At 45.0% G+C, this 13,864-nt stretch overlaps 1 long non-coding RNA gene and 1 pseudogene across 1 annotated transcript; both read left to right on the top strand.

Annotated features, from left to right (window-relative positions):
* The first annotated feature begins 4,159 nt into the window (after nt 1-4,159).
* On the top strand, nt 4,160-7,725 carry LOC123451057 (annotated as a pseudogene).
* Nucleotides 7,726-13,041: 5,316 nt separating this feature from the next.
* Nucleotides 13,042-13,554, top strand: LOC123447525. The gene is made up of 3 exons (XR_006631513.1): nt 13,042-13,096; nt 13,192-13,266; nt 13,361-13,554. It is a non-coding gene; the product is annotated as an uncharacterized LOC123447525 (long non-coding RNA).
* Nucleotides 13,555-13,864: the final 310 nt, after the last annotated feature.

The following is a 13,864-nucleotide window of genomic DNA, read 5'->3' as shown; positions in this document are numbered from 1 at the left end:
TGTCTATGTATCCACAGATGTATATAAGTCTTCATTCAATACAATTATAGCATGGATAATAAACGATTTTGTTGATACAGGAATTATAATAATAACTATATTTATTATTGCCTCTAGGGCATAATTCCAACAATATATTCATTAGTTAATCAAGTTTGTCAGTTTTATTACGTCCATGCAACTAACACGCTAATAGGTAAAGATAGGTCCTAATTCCACCCAAATATATGTAGCTTGGGTTCATTTTCCCCTGCCTTGCTTCGAATCCGATGCAAAATTTCGGCAGCACCTCCCTGTTGTTCTCCTGATACACGTCTTGGCAATAAATAGAGAGGATCTGACCCCGGAGAACGACAAGGAGGCACTGACAAAATTATGCATCAGATCCGGAGTAGAGCATATGGGAAAGCGAATCCAATATACACATACTCGGGCTGTCCATGGATAACAATGGACAATTCAGAAGAACCATGGTTATAAATATATGCAGATGCATGCATATTTATAACAATGACCTTTTGAATGGGAGACACATACTGGTCACGCATACTGATGATTTAATGTACCTATATCTAGCAAGTTTCATCGGCACGAAGACCGGCACAGAGCAAATGGAGGGGGGAGGAGGAGATGTCATTTGAGCTCACCCACGAACGCAGGGGCGAAGCTCATCGAAAGCACGGGGAGGTCGTCGAACACCAGACCCTCGCAGCGATAAAACAACTGCATATGTATATCCACCCGATCAACACAAATATTTTGTTTTTTATAAAAAAATCGAAAAATATATGACCTAACTCGTAATTTACAAAACAATGACCCAGTCGGCCTCTGGAAGGCCGAAGAGGACCTTTTTAGTCAACAGGAGGCCGAAGCGGTGTCGGAGGTGGGGGTGACTGGCGTCGGGGGCGACGTATTAACAGTTGTGTGGGGGATTGTAATGGCGATCTATCAGTGGCATCTTCCCGTCGCCACACGCGGGTGCAGGTGCCTGGTGTTGTGTCGTGGTGTCGGGGTATCATGTAAGGGTGTCGGGGCGTCGTGTCGGGGTGTCGGGGTGTCGTGTAAGGGTGTCGGGGTGTCATGTCAGGGTGTCGTGGTGTCGTTTTCTACTTCTTCCTATTCTTTTTTTTTCTCTTCTTCCTTTTCCTCTTCTTCCTTTTCTTCTTCTTCTTCTTCTTCTTCTTCTTCTTCCGCTTCTTCCTTTCTTCCTTTTCTTCTTCTTCTTTTTATTCATCTTCTTTTTTATTCTCCTCCTCCTCTTCTTATCCTTCTTCTTTTGCTTTTTCCTCTTCTTCTTCTTCCCCTCTCCTCTTTTTCTTGTTATCCTTCTTCTTCTTCTTATTATTGCTTCTCCTCCCTCTCCTCCACTTCTTCTTCTCCCCTTATCTTCTTTTTCTTCTTCTTCTTCTTCTTTTCTTCTTCTCCTCCTCCTCCTCTTCTTCTTCTTCTTCTTCCTGCTCTTCCTTTTTCCTTTTTCCTCTTCTTCTACTTAATTATTCTTCTTTTCTTCTTATTTTTTTCATCTTTCTTCTTCTTCTTCTAATTATCTAAATTTAAACCTAAACCTAAACCTAGCACTAACCTAAACCAAGCACTAATTACCCTAAACCTAAACAGAAAAAATAGGAAAAAAAGCTCACCTTGAGAGAGTTGGTGGTGGTGGTGGGGGCGGCGCCGGAAGGGGGAGCCGCGGGGAGGGGGCCGGCGTGGGGGAGAAGGACAAAAATTGCTTATGCCTGATCTAGATAAGTTGCTTGTTTCCCTTTGCCAGAAGGACAAAGTGATGGAGGCACATAAGCTGGCTGATTTTGCGTTGGACCGGAACTTCGAAGTTAGCTTCTCAACCTATGACAAAGTCCTGGAAGCCCTGTATAGCGAGGAGAAGACATTGCCAGCCTACTACATGCTCTGCAAGATCAAGCACGAAGGAGGTGTTGTAGACCAGGAGGGCTGTGATGCTTTGATGGATAGCTTAGAAGCTGGAGGATACTCAAAGCAAGCTGACATTTTGTCTAGGATCTTGGTGGAGAATGGATCATCAACATCCAAGAGGGTTAAAAGTCTGCCATGGGTGCCTAGCGAGGTTTCTAAATTCATTGGGGGATCCTATTTGCTTTTTTAGTTAAAGAAATCAGCTCTTTGTTTATTGTGTTAATGCTTGTTGGGCCATCTGTCGAATGAGGATTTTCATCCTAGCAGACAAGCAGGATAGGTAAATTTATCTTTCTCACGAAAACCCTGATTTAATCTTGCACAATGTCTTAGAGAAGAACCATGTTTAATAATTGAGGCAGATGTTCTTATGAATTTAGTTCGGAATTACATCTATAATATGCTGTAACTAAAGACAACCCAGAATTTTGTTTTGTTTTGCCATGATGCCAAAGGAAGGCTTTGATCCACATTGTATGTTGTTGTTATTTCACATTGTTAAACATGTCAACCTTCAAATGTACCATCTCTTTGTTATTTCTTGTCTTCAGTAAAGATAGAGTGTGTTAGCCACCATCAACACAAGAAGCACAAAGCCACCCACTGATGATGTAGCTGCATAAATACAGTGTAGATGTAATCAGGACATTATGTAATGGTAGAAAGCCATAGCATACAGATTTAATGAGGATAAGATAATGTAGGAGTGAGAATAGCTAATATAATTTATCTGTAGCAGATACTTTTTTTGTTCAAAAAAAAGTATAGCAAAAGGGAAATTTGAATTGAAAGTAGTACTTGCAATGATTTTGACATATGAACCTGCAAATACAAAAGAGGGCAATACGATCTCGTTGATGGTTTGGTACTGTGGTACATGAAAGGCAAAATAACTTGTTTTGGCCAATGAGATAGGAAAAAGTGTGGTTTTCTAGGAAAAGCCTCTTACTGTTAGTATACATGTAAAAGATAAATGGTCTTTGAGAGTGGATTTTTAGCTCATGGTGAGAGTGGATTTTAGCTCCCGGGTGCCTAGGCACCCTCTATGAACAGTAAAATCGAAAAAATAGAAATCAAAATCAAAAAATTCTGAAACTTTGCAGCATCAATGATGATGAAACTTTGTAGGTGTTTGCAAATTTTCAGTGCTTGAAGTTTTGAGCACTTTTAGCATCAAAATCTGAAACTTGTTTGTACATATTTCTCTACAAGATATTTTGGCATGATAATTTGCAAAAATGTATAAAGTTTGATCATCTTTGATGCTGCAAAGTTTCAGATTTTTTGATTTTGTTTCCTATTTATTTTGATTTTACTGTTCATAGAGGGTGCCTAGGCACCCGGGTGCTATCACACCTTTCTCATGGTCTTTACATTCATCTGATGTCATGAGAAGCCATATTCCTGTTGGAAAAAATATAACGTAAGAAGCAAGTTTTTTGCATGGTGCTAGCTCCGGGGACTAAAGGGAGTCGGTACCGGAGATTGAGAATGATTAGGGTAAGGTAGTGTGCATAAAGGGGACGCAGAGTAATTGCGCTCGAGCTCATATGAGCTCGTTATCTGCAGCGGTTAGTAGTGCATCAAGATCTGGTGCATAAATGTGTAGGGGGTGGCCGGTTCGCATGGAAAATAATGGGACTGTAGCAAAATACGGGCACGAGGTGACAGCGGGGTGGACCTCTGCATTAACGGTCGGGAGACGGACGTTTTGCGCCGGTGGTGTGGGCCGCGGTTCAGAATTGGTGTCCACGTCTGGCCCGTGGCCTAGGATAGTTATTTCTGACTCAGGTTGGTAAGACCAAGTACGTTTCTGGTTGCTTCGAGCGGACACGGTATTCCTCGCAGGGTGTATCTCGTGGAAGCTGCTGGAGGCGACGGCGGTGAGCAGGATGGAGTTCTTGATGCAGCCAATACACATGTTAGTTCTAAATCTAGATGGTCCACACATTATCCCCCCATGGGTCCTAAATCTCGTCGGTCTTTCCCTGTTTTTTGGGAATGGCTGTGTTTTGTTATGTAGCAGATCCGCTTTCTTGGAGGAAGTTGGGGAAAGTTTGATGCCTCTATCAGCGTCGGCGGAGCGGCTTACGGCGGAGCCGCCTGTGGAGGATATGCTGATGGAGGATGAGTTCGCGTTGACGGGAGTGGTTTGCGTGGAGCCCCAAGCGGCTGTGTCGCCTGATGACCAGATCTTGCCGCACAGCGAAGCGGCTGCGGAGAGGAGAGATAACTCACCTCCTACCTGTGAGATGTCGACACGGAAGATAAATCCACGGGCGCCTGGGTGGACAATGAGGTTAGCGGTTCGAATTTGTGCCAATTTTTGCACGTAAAGCGGCGTTAAGTAATTTTTGTAACCGGCGGAGAGTTGTGTGTGCTATCAGACATGAAAGAAAGAGCCATGCCACAGAATTGTTAACAGGAATACTTGTCCTAAAAAATAGCCATTTGTTTGGTATTCCCAACTGAACTTTTTGTGATAGCAGTAATGAAAAACAAACCGTACGATACAGTCATAGAACGGGAATAATTGTCATAAAGGTTAGTCATTTCTCTTTTTTTGGGAACTGCTAGTTTAAGCTGTGATGGTGTATCTGTATTTTTAGAAATGTCAGCTAGGGGTAGTAAACTTCTGCGAGATCAGTCTGTTTTTTGTAAGTCTGTCATCCCAGTATTACGAGGCTTATTTGGTTTCGTGTGGTAGTTTTTTTGGTAATGCCAAAATAACTTGTCATGCTGAACCAATATTTTTTTGAATGTCACCTTCTGCTACTAAAAATTGTAAGACATCACACAGTTTTTTTATCTGCAAAAAATGAGAGTTTAAAAAAATTGGTTGCACGTTGAGGATTGGTGTTGCAGCCCCCAGTAGAGCGCCTTGCCCTAGCCGTGTGAGTGCTTTTGAAAGAGCTGTTCGTAACTGTGCTGAGAATCCAACCGACAGCGTGATAACACCCACTACTGGGACAAGCTTCGACTCAGTGGGGGAGGCCTATGATTTCTATAATTTGTATTCGTGGGAGAAAGGTTTTGGGATACGTTATGGGAAGAGCCGGCTAAATGTCAAGAGGACGAAATGTATGCAAGAAATAGTTTGTGGCTGCTCGGTGAGTACCCATGTCGCCAGATTCCATCCGTAGTGATTTATAAAAAGTAAACGGTCCCTTATAAAAAAATGAGAATATCTATTTCTGGAAACATGTTTTTGCAGGGGAAAGCGGGTGTTGAGAACACAAGGTCATGTCGGTGTGAGTGCCCTGCTCTGATAAGGTTATTGTGTGCGGAGGACAACGGATGGTACATCGCAGAGCATAGAGATACGCACAACCACTCGCTGTCCCCCAATTACGGTGAAACAATGCATTGGCCATCGCACGAACACATAGATGTTTACACGCGAGACCTTGTGAAAAAATTGAGGGAGAACAACGTGAATTTGGCGAAGGTGTATAGTATTATTGGAGGTTTCTTCGGTTCGATGGAGAATGTGCCTTTCACGAAGAGGTCTTTGCGTGCCCTATGTGGCCAGATTAACAGGGACCACACGGAGGACGATGTGAGGAAGACGATGGATGTATTTGCGGAGATTGGAGCTAAGGATCCTCATTTTACATACAGAGTCCAGGCTGACAGTGATGGTAGGATAAAGAACCTGATGTGGGCATCAGGCAGCAGCAGGCTTCAGTACTCGTTCTTTGGCGACGTCATAACCTTCGACACAACTTACCGGACGAACCTTTATGACATGCCGTTTGGGCTCTTTGTTGGTGTGAACAACCACTTCCAAAGTGTTATTATGGCGGGCGTGCTCATTTGTGACGAGACAGAAGATAGCTTTGTGTGGGTTTTTTCTGAATTCATTAGGATGGTGGGAGGCACTCCACCCATGACGATACTGACAGGTACTGTTAATGAAACCACCCCCCCCCCCCGCCTTCCCCCACCACGACCAACCCCCCCCCCCCCCCTAGTTGCTGGTCGCGGGTTCATGTAATTTTTTTTGGTGATGAATTTTCTGACAATATGAACTTTTGAGTGCAGACCAGAACCGTGCTATGGAGCTGGCTATAAAGAGGGTTATGCCAAATGCAGCACACAGGTGGTGCAAATGGCATGTGCTGAAGAAGGTGAAGGAGTCTTTGGGAGCTCTGTACGCTAAGAAAAGCGATTTCAGAGCTGAATTTTATAAAGTGATAAACCATATGCTGACGGAGGACGAGTTTGAGAAAGGTTGGGAGATGCTGCTGGATAAGTACAAGCTGAAGGGGCATTCGTACATGACACAACTGTATGAGATTAGGAGGAAGTGGGCTAAGCCTTATTTCAAGGGAGTTTTTTGTGCAAAAATGACAAGTACCCAAAGGAGTGAAAGTGCAAACCACATGTTGAAGAACTATGTGCCCCTGGTTGCCCCATGCATATGTTTGTCCAAAAGTACATGCGGCTCCAGTTTGACCGCGAATCGGAGGAGAATTTTGAGGAGAAGCGCACACGAGTTGTAAGTATTTTAAATCAACTTATACAAACCTATAATTTCCATGGTGTGTGAACATACGTCTGATTAGATTACTGTTCCTGTTGTCTATGATTTTCTGCAGGGGAGACCGTTGATGAGAGCGAACTTAGCTATCGAGAGGCATGCCAGCAAAATATATACGAGGGAAATGTTTGAACAATTTGGACATATATTGTATGAGTGTGGGGCCTATCAGGTGGAGGAGATTGAGAAACACAAGACTTATGTTGCAATACACAGTGAGGCGGAGAAGAGGGAGAAGTGGTGTAGAGGGTCTTACAAGGTCACCATGCTAGATGGTGGTGAAGAGTTTGAGTGTGAGTGCGGCCAGTTTGCACACATGGGGCTGCTTTGCAGCCATGTGCTGAAGGTTTGTGCCACCTACAAAATGATGCTGTTTTTTTCAGTCGTGATCTGTGTTTTTTGAGTTTCTATTTTTGTGGTGATGGTGTCAAATTCTGTGTGTGGTTTTTGCAGGTACTAGACTACATTTGTGCTAAGGAAATACCAGCAAAACATATTGTGAAGAGGTGGACGAAGGACGCTAGGGATGTGCTACCTGCACACCTAGTTCAGTATCAAAAGGACAACATGCAGAACAACCCTTTCTCTTACAGGCACTTTGCGATGTACATGCATGCGATGGAACTAGTTCGGCTGGGGGACACTAGCGTTGAAGCATACAATCAATTGATGGACTTATTTAAGTCTAATCTGTCCGTAATGATGCCATATGCAGAAAATAGGGATGGTCTTGGTCTTGAAGACAGGATTGCGGACAAAGGAGGCGCGTTGAATCAGGCCGCCCCAGTGGGTAAGGATTTTGAGCAGATAGATAATGCATCAGGAGGTTTGGCAACCCTTGCAGATAATGATTCAGTTTCGAGGACGAGCAACCACCTCGATGGGCTGTTGGCTCCAGCTAGAAGGAAAGAAATAGGTCAGCCAACAACGAGCAGGCAGAAGGCTCCTTACGAAGGGCTAAGAAAAAGGACCAGGTTTTGCACGATATGTCGCAGGCAAGGACACAAACGTACCACGTGCCCGGACCATGGAGACATGCCGAAGCAGCCAAGGAAACCTGGTAGGTGCAAGAACTGTGGTCTGGAGGGACACCGGCGTAACACATGCAACAAGACGATGGAACTTAGGGTAGCAGGGGGGTTGTAGGGGGGTAAAATTTATGTTAGTTACTGAAAACGATTGTTTGAGCCTGAACTTGTTTATGTCTTTGTTCGGTAATGTATCATCGAGTAAAAAGAAATGTTTTTTACATAGAATTTTTATGTGCGTTGTGCAGAATAATGAGTTATTTCCTTTTGCATTTTTCTATGGTGTTGTACACTACAGATGCTTTGGTAGAAGTTTCTGTGGATTTTGCCGTACTTGTCATCGAGCAAAACTCGTTAAGTTTTTCGAGCTAGGGAAAAGCTGCAGTGTGTGAAAAAAATTGCAATTTTTCCCTAATACTGGTGCAAAAAAGGTATGGATTATACGTGTGGGGGGTGTGACTATTTTTTGGATTTTGTAAAAACCATTCTGCTTGTTTTACCTCATGCTGGCGCAAGACCTAGTGGGTGTGCATGACATTTGTCAAAAAACACAGGTGCCCAAATGCCATGTGTCCATCCGCATGCGGTTTGTATTTTTGAAATTTCGAACAAGCTGAGCGGGAGGGCAGTGTGCACCTATCTATAAAAGGGAAGCGTTTAGTACAACATGTGCTAGCTGGGAGGTGGGTACGATAAGGAAAATTAGTTTCCCCCAGAGCCAAGCTCCCCTGTACTGATGGAGGCACCGTCCAGCGCTCAGTATGTCTCATCTATGACAACAATCACCAATGCGGCTGGTTTAGGAAGGGATCATCAGGTGTGTGGGGGTGCACTCGTTCCATTTTGTTAGGTGCAGATTTTGATCTTCTTGATGATATTGCACTCCTGTTAAAGTTCTGGACTCTTTTTTTGGAGTTTCAGGTTAGGATGACCAGACCGGCTTCGGCAGAAAGTGTCAACCAGGTCGTCAGCGACGAGTCAAGCGAGCATGCCCAGCCGGCCCTGTCCAGTGCATCTTTCCAGGTGCGCTGCCCCCGTGCGGGTGATTTCTTATTTTTACGAATGCATGAGCGCTTTGCTAACTTGTGCTTCTCGTCTTTGCATGCGTACAAGCAGAGCTCCTCGTTCAGTTGTTGTTCTCCCGGGGTTGGACTTTGCGCAACCGATGCGACTGACGACGTCGCTGATTACGCTATGGCTGCGGGACTGGGGAGAGTGGAGGGTACCGGCGAGCACGACCGAGCTGTGGGATTCTTCGTCGACCTTGCCGATGTAGTTGCCTATGAGGATGATCGGCAGTCCGAAGCTCCAGACAGCGTGTTTGAGGAAGAGGATGGAGAGGAAGAAGTAGTGGGCCCGCCAGCAAAGCGTCCCAGGCTTGTTTAGATGACAGTAACTTCAAGCGTAGGTGGCTTGTGCCGTGTGCATGCAGATGTGGTTCTCTGTTGGTGGGATGTGTGTATATTATAAGGCGACCATCGTAGAAAAATAAGTGTGTAGGTGTGTCCTTCGTGAGAGCCGAAGTGTGTGGTCTTCGGGATTAGTAAGGTGTATTAGTGAATGTTGTTACGTGTTCATGCATTTCGCGTGTACGTGGGTACTACTATTTTATCCGCACGGGCGGCACTGTTTTGCATGTTACATGCATGTTGTCTACTGTAGAGGTTTGCATGGTGGGTGGTGCCCCTCAGAATGGTCAATGCAAAAAAGTTGGTTGTGGCAACGCAGGGCTTTCCACACAAAAGGCATGGGCACGAGGCCGGTGTGGACCAGCGCGCGAGACCGTTGTATGGGTCATTGTGTGGTTGCTGGGGAGGAACATTCTCTTCATTTTCTGTCGTTACTAGCGAGAACTGGGGCTCGTACCGAACGTTTGCTCGTTTCCAGTTGGAGAAACGTGTGACTTGTGTCGTGCTGGTCCCAAGCAACAACAGGTGTGAACTAGCTTTTTTGCACATGGCCTAAACACAGATGGAAATCTGTTTTTTGTGTAGTGCTCCCGGGGTCATATGCGGACCAGACGGAAAATAAGACATAGGTTAACAAAACAATGCAGCAAAGTGACGGGGAAAAATTAGGACAAATAAAAATTAAAGAAAGATGTCGCTGGAAGCTGCGTGGTGCACCCCCAGTCGAGCGCGGGAAAGTTCCCACCCATGGAACCCAAAAATATCTACAGCTGCATTGAAAATTGTTGGTAGGAGAAAATGTAAATACATCTTTGGTCACTGTACATGAAAAAGCTGTCAGGTGGCAGCAGGACACTGTAGAGAAACGTGATAGTTTTTTCCCTTCTTCGGTGAGATCGCTGCGCGGTACTGCATCAGTCCACCACCCACTCCCCACTTCTCTCCTCACCTTCTACACTGCTACGTTTCTTCACTGCTCCAGGGGGAAAAAGCGGCGCAAATCTGCTGCCAGCTGGCTGGAGTGGCGAGTTCAGCGGTGAGTAGCGGGCGCAGAAGCTCCCGTCTTTGAGTCCCGAATCTGCTCCTCCATCTCTCTATTCCCTACCATCTTTATTGCTTGGAGAGCTCAGGTGTGACCTGAGCTTTTTGTTGTGTGCCGTTACTTGTTTGATCGCAGGACCTAGGATGACGACTGGTGACGCTCACGGCAGCCGGAGGCGACGTCGATCGGTGGCGGACTCCGAAGAGCCGGGTGGATCTAGCCGGAGGAAGAGAAACAAGAAGTGGGGAAGCCTGGCCATGGTGGCGTCCGGGAACGGCGCTCCCCTGGTTTAGCTGCGCAGCGGGTCAAAGTACTCAAGCATGTTCGCTACTGCCCCCATCCTCAACATCGGGCCCGTCTTCTACACCATAGCTCTCCCAACAGGTTTAGCTAGTGTACTAACTAGTCGGTATGCAGGGGCAGTAGATCGTAAATTCTATGCAAGTCTGCTAGCTAGGGTGGACTATAGGAACATGAACTTTGTTTTTGAGGACGGTGAGAGACGAAAAATCATGGTTAGGGATGCGGTGAGAATCTTGGGTGTCTCTGGTAGGGCTAAGCTTGTGGAGTTTGCAGCAAAGAAGGACAAATCTGAATTCATGGCTAATATAAGAAGGTTCTTACAGCTGTCGAGTAGTGGCACGGTTAGTGTGCAGGATTGCAGGGGTGTTATCAGCCGAATCAACCCTTGTTGCATGAACTGAGTTGACACCGTTGCATTTCTAGTTGCTGTGACCATAGTGGTTTGCGCAACATACATGGGTCCAAGGCAATCCGTCCAAGTCATACCAGAGTAGATATTGTTGGTCGTACAAGATCCCTCAAAAATAGGGACGTACAACTCGGGTGCATACGCCGTGGAGATAGCCAGGAGGGCAGCAAATAGGTTGCATGGTGACATACTCGCGCTGGAATGGATACTTCTATCGTGGGTGGGAATCCACTTTTCATGAAAGTGAGTTGTTGCTTTCTGACTCAATCATTGTGACCATGCATTTCTATGCTTTATATGACCGGAAAAAATGTTTGACGCCTTTTGTTGTTGGCTGTTTGTGCAGTACTTCGTTCTGGATTGGCTGGATTTTGGGAGGCACAATTTACATTCAAACCTTGCACCAAGGATTGCAGCTTATACACATGATCAAGTTTTGAAGCTGGTTAAGCTGCTCAAGAAAAATCCGAGTGCTTACAGAGTAAGTGGACACCATAGTCCCCCACCCCCACGCCAACTAAGCCATGTGTACTGATTACATATAGCTGGTTCAATAAAAACTAACTTGCACGTAAAAAATATTACAGACCAGGTCAGAAGGATACATGAGGACCATGGAGTTGTTGTGGCATCCTATGACGTCAAGCAACATTACACTTGTGAGCCCTCTGTTTTTACAAGAACCGTAGAACCGCATAATTGGTTCATTTTCATGGGCTAAGTTACTAAGAATCTGAGAAAATTTCTAGGACGATGTGTAAGAGGTGGATTGCTTTGGCAGCCACATATCAATGAATGTTCAGAATGCTATCCTTCCGCAACAGCTTGGAACTGAATCAGGTGCGTGCCCGTGTAGGGGGATTTTTCTCGTTTCTCAAACCTGCAAAAAAAACACAATTCAATGAATTAGTGTATTATTGTTGTACTTACTGTGACACTTTTTCCCCATTCTGTTTTTCATTATGTATATTTGTACAGAGTAAGATGTGGCTGGAATTGATTCAGTTGTTGAATTAACGCCTCTGGCAACGACGAGAAACATGTCTCCAGGTTTGCGTCGCTCCGGGAGACTTAGTGCTGCAGATAAGGGTAAGAAGGCAGCAGTAGTGGAGTCCGGAATGGAATCATCGGACAGTGATGAAAACGAGGAAGAACGGGGAGAAAGAAGGTCCAGGAACGTTGTTCGTTTCATGCCAAGACAGTGTAAGGGCCTGTCACACGCTGGTTTTATGTGTTCGCTTTCTGTATTTCAGAAAAAGGTTTTTCTTACACTATTGCCATCTCCCGATTAAAAACAGCGAGGGTTGGAAACAAAAGACAACGAGGAATCCAGCTGGAAGGAGGAGGAGGTGTGATGTATTCCTAAGATGTCATAGCGCGTGTTTGAACAAATGCGTTTAGGAAAAAAAATAGTTTTGGACACTGCTTATGAATGGTCTTTTGATGTAGGAACTGCACTTAGTGGAAGTGGTTGCGAATCAAGAGATAGAGGTAGGCGTGAGGTTGGGCATGAGATCACGACACATGCTGGGATTGCAGAGAATTTCCAAGCATCAGGTGTGCTGGCTGGCTGCAACCCAAAACATCAGTTTGTGTACAATTGGCATTGCGTAAATCTGGACAAAAATTAGTTATCAACAAAACTAACAATGAAGGTTTTTTTCGTTTTTCATAGGTGATGGTAACCATATGAATAAGATCCTTGATGAGATCGACAAAATGCACGACATCACTCCAGGGGGTCTTACACGGAATGTGGAAATAACTGGTAGTGATGGCAATGATGCAGAATACGAACATGCAGTTGCCATTGACGAGGAGCACGCTATGCAGCTTCACACACAGATGACCAGAGAATGTAACCAACTTAATTTATGCATTTTCGAAAGGTTAGATTAGGTCTTGCAAAATGTTGAGCACAAGTAATTAAAAAAACTTTTTCTGATGACAGCATCACGGTCAATGCTTGCGCCACGTGTGCTTGTTTACGCCATCGACAGTGACAGCCATGATGATCCTGCATTTGAAGAATTTTCCGTGAACGAGCACGACCGGCTGGTGGAGATTGATAGGCGACTAAGGGAGCAGGAAGCTAGAGATGAAGAATTGGCACAAAAAATTGAAGAGGAAAGTAAACGTGAAACTGATTATAAACTGAAGAAGTATGAAGAGCTAGCAAGGAAGTGCCAGCAAGAGCTGGAGGACAAAGCAAAGGACCAAGTGATGCGAGATAGTCGCCTTGCAGATATGTACCAAAAACTGTATGATGGGAAAGGTACATTTAACATAAAGGATATTTTTTTGGGGGAAAAAGTTGACGTTTGGGAAGTGGCACAGACGCATTGGTAATCTGTGTGCACGTTTTTTTGCAGTGACTAAGGAGCAGGTCGCGAAGGCATGTGAAACGGAGGGGGCGGGGTAGCGGAGGTGCGTCTGCATTAGGGGAAATCGTAATCAGGACAATGACTCTTTTTGTTTACGAAAACCGAATGTGATGTGATTGTTTTTTGTTTGTTTTGTAGAAGTGGTAGTCCAGACAAGCTTAAATGATTTCTTCCCCCTCCATACTGCTATATGTACTGCACCAGTGCAAGGAGGTGCTTATTCGAACCAAGTCGAGCGGAAAAGAATTTTACTAATCTGTAAATTTTGGTACAACACTAAACATATGTTTTGCACTTTTTTATGCAGGACGCCATCGAAGGGGGATTGGTCGTACGACTCTCAATAGCAAGAAGAAAACAAGAAGGCAAGTGGGCGCCCGAGAGAGAAGAGTCGGGTTCTCAAATGTTGTGGAGACAATCTGCCCCACCGAATGATATGCAACCGAGTACAGCAGCAGCGGCGACGGGAATGTTGCGAGTGATGAAGACAATGGAAGGCCTCCTCAATGGGGTAAGTGCACCTGTGTTTTTTTCGAGTGAAATAAGTATAAGAAACACGACTTGAGATATGACCGTGTGAAAAATTGAAAAAATACTGTTGATAATGTACAGGCAGTACAAACATCCGGAGGACTGTTACGGGTGTGCGAGGGGTTGTGGCAGCAGGAAGTGTGGGACAAGTTGCAGCAAGTGGTACGGCTGTTCCAAATGTTTCGTCAGCCACCGAGGATGGTCAGCTGAATAAGAGCATGGCTGTAGGAAAGTCATATGGTACTCCGGATGATGGAATACAAACGGAAACGGCTGCAGT

This window comes from Hordeum vulgare, chromosome 4H, assembly GCF_904849725.1.
Source record: "Hordeum vulgare subsp. vulgare chromosome 4H, MorexV3_pseudomolecules_assembly, whole genome shotgun sequence".
NCBI lineage: Eukaryota > Viridiplantae > Streptophyta > Magnoliopsida > Poales > Poaceae > Hordeum > Hordeum vulgare.
This window is presented reverse-complemented; position numbering and strand designations above follow the sequence as displayed.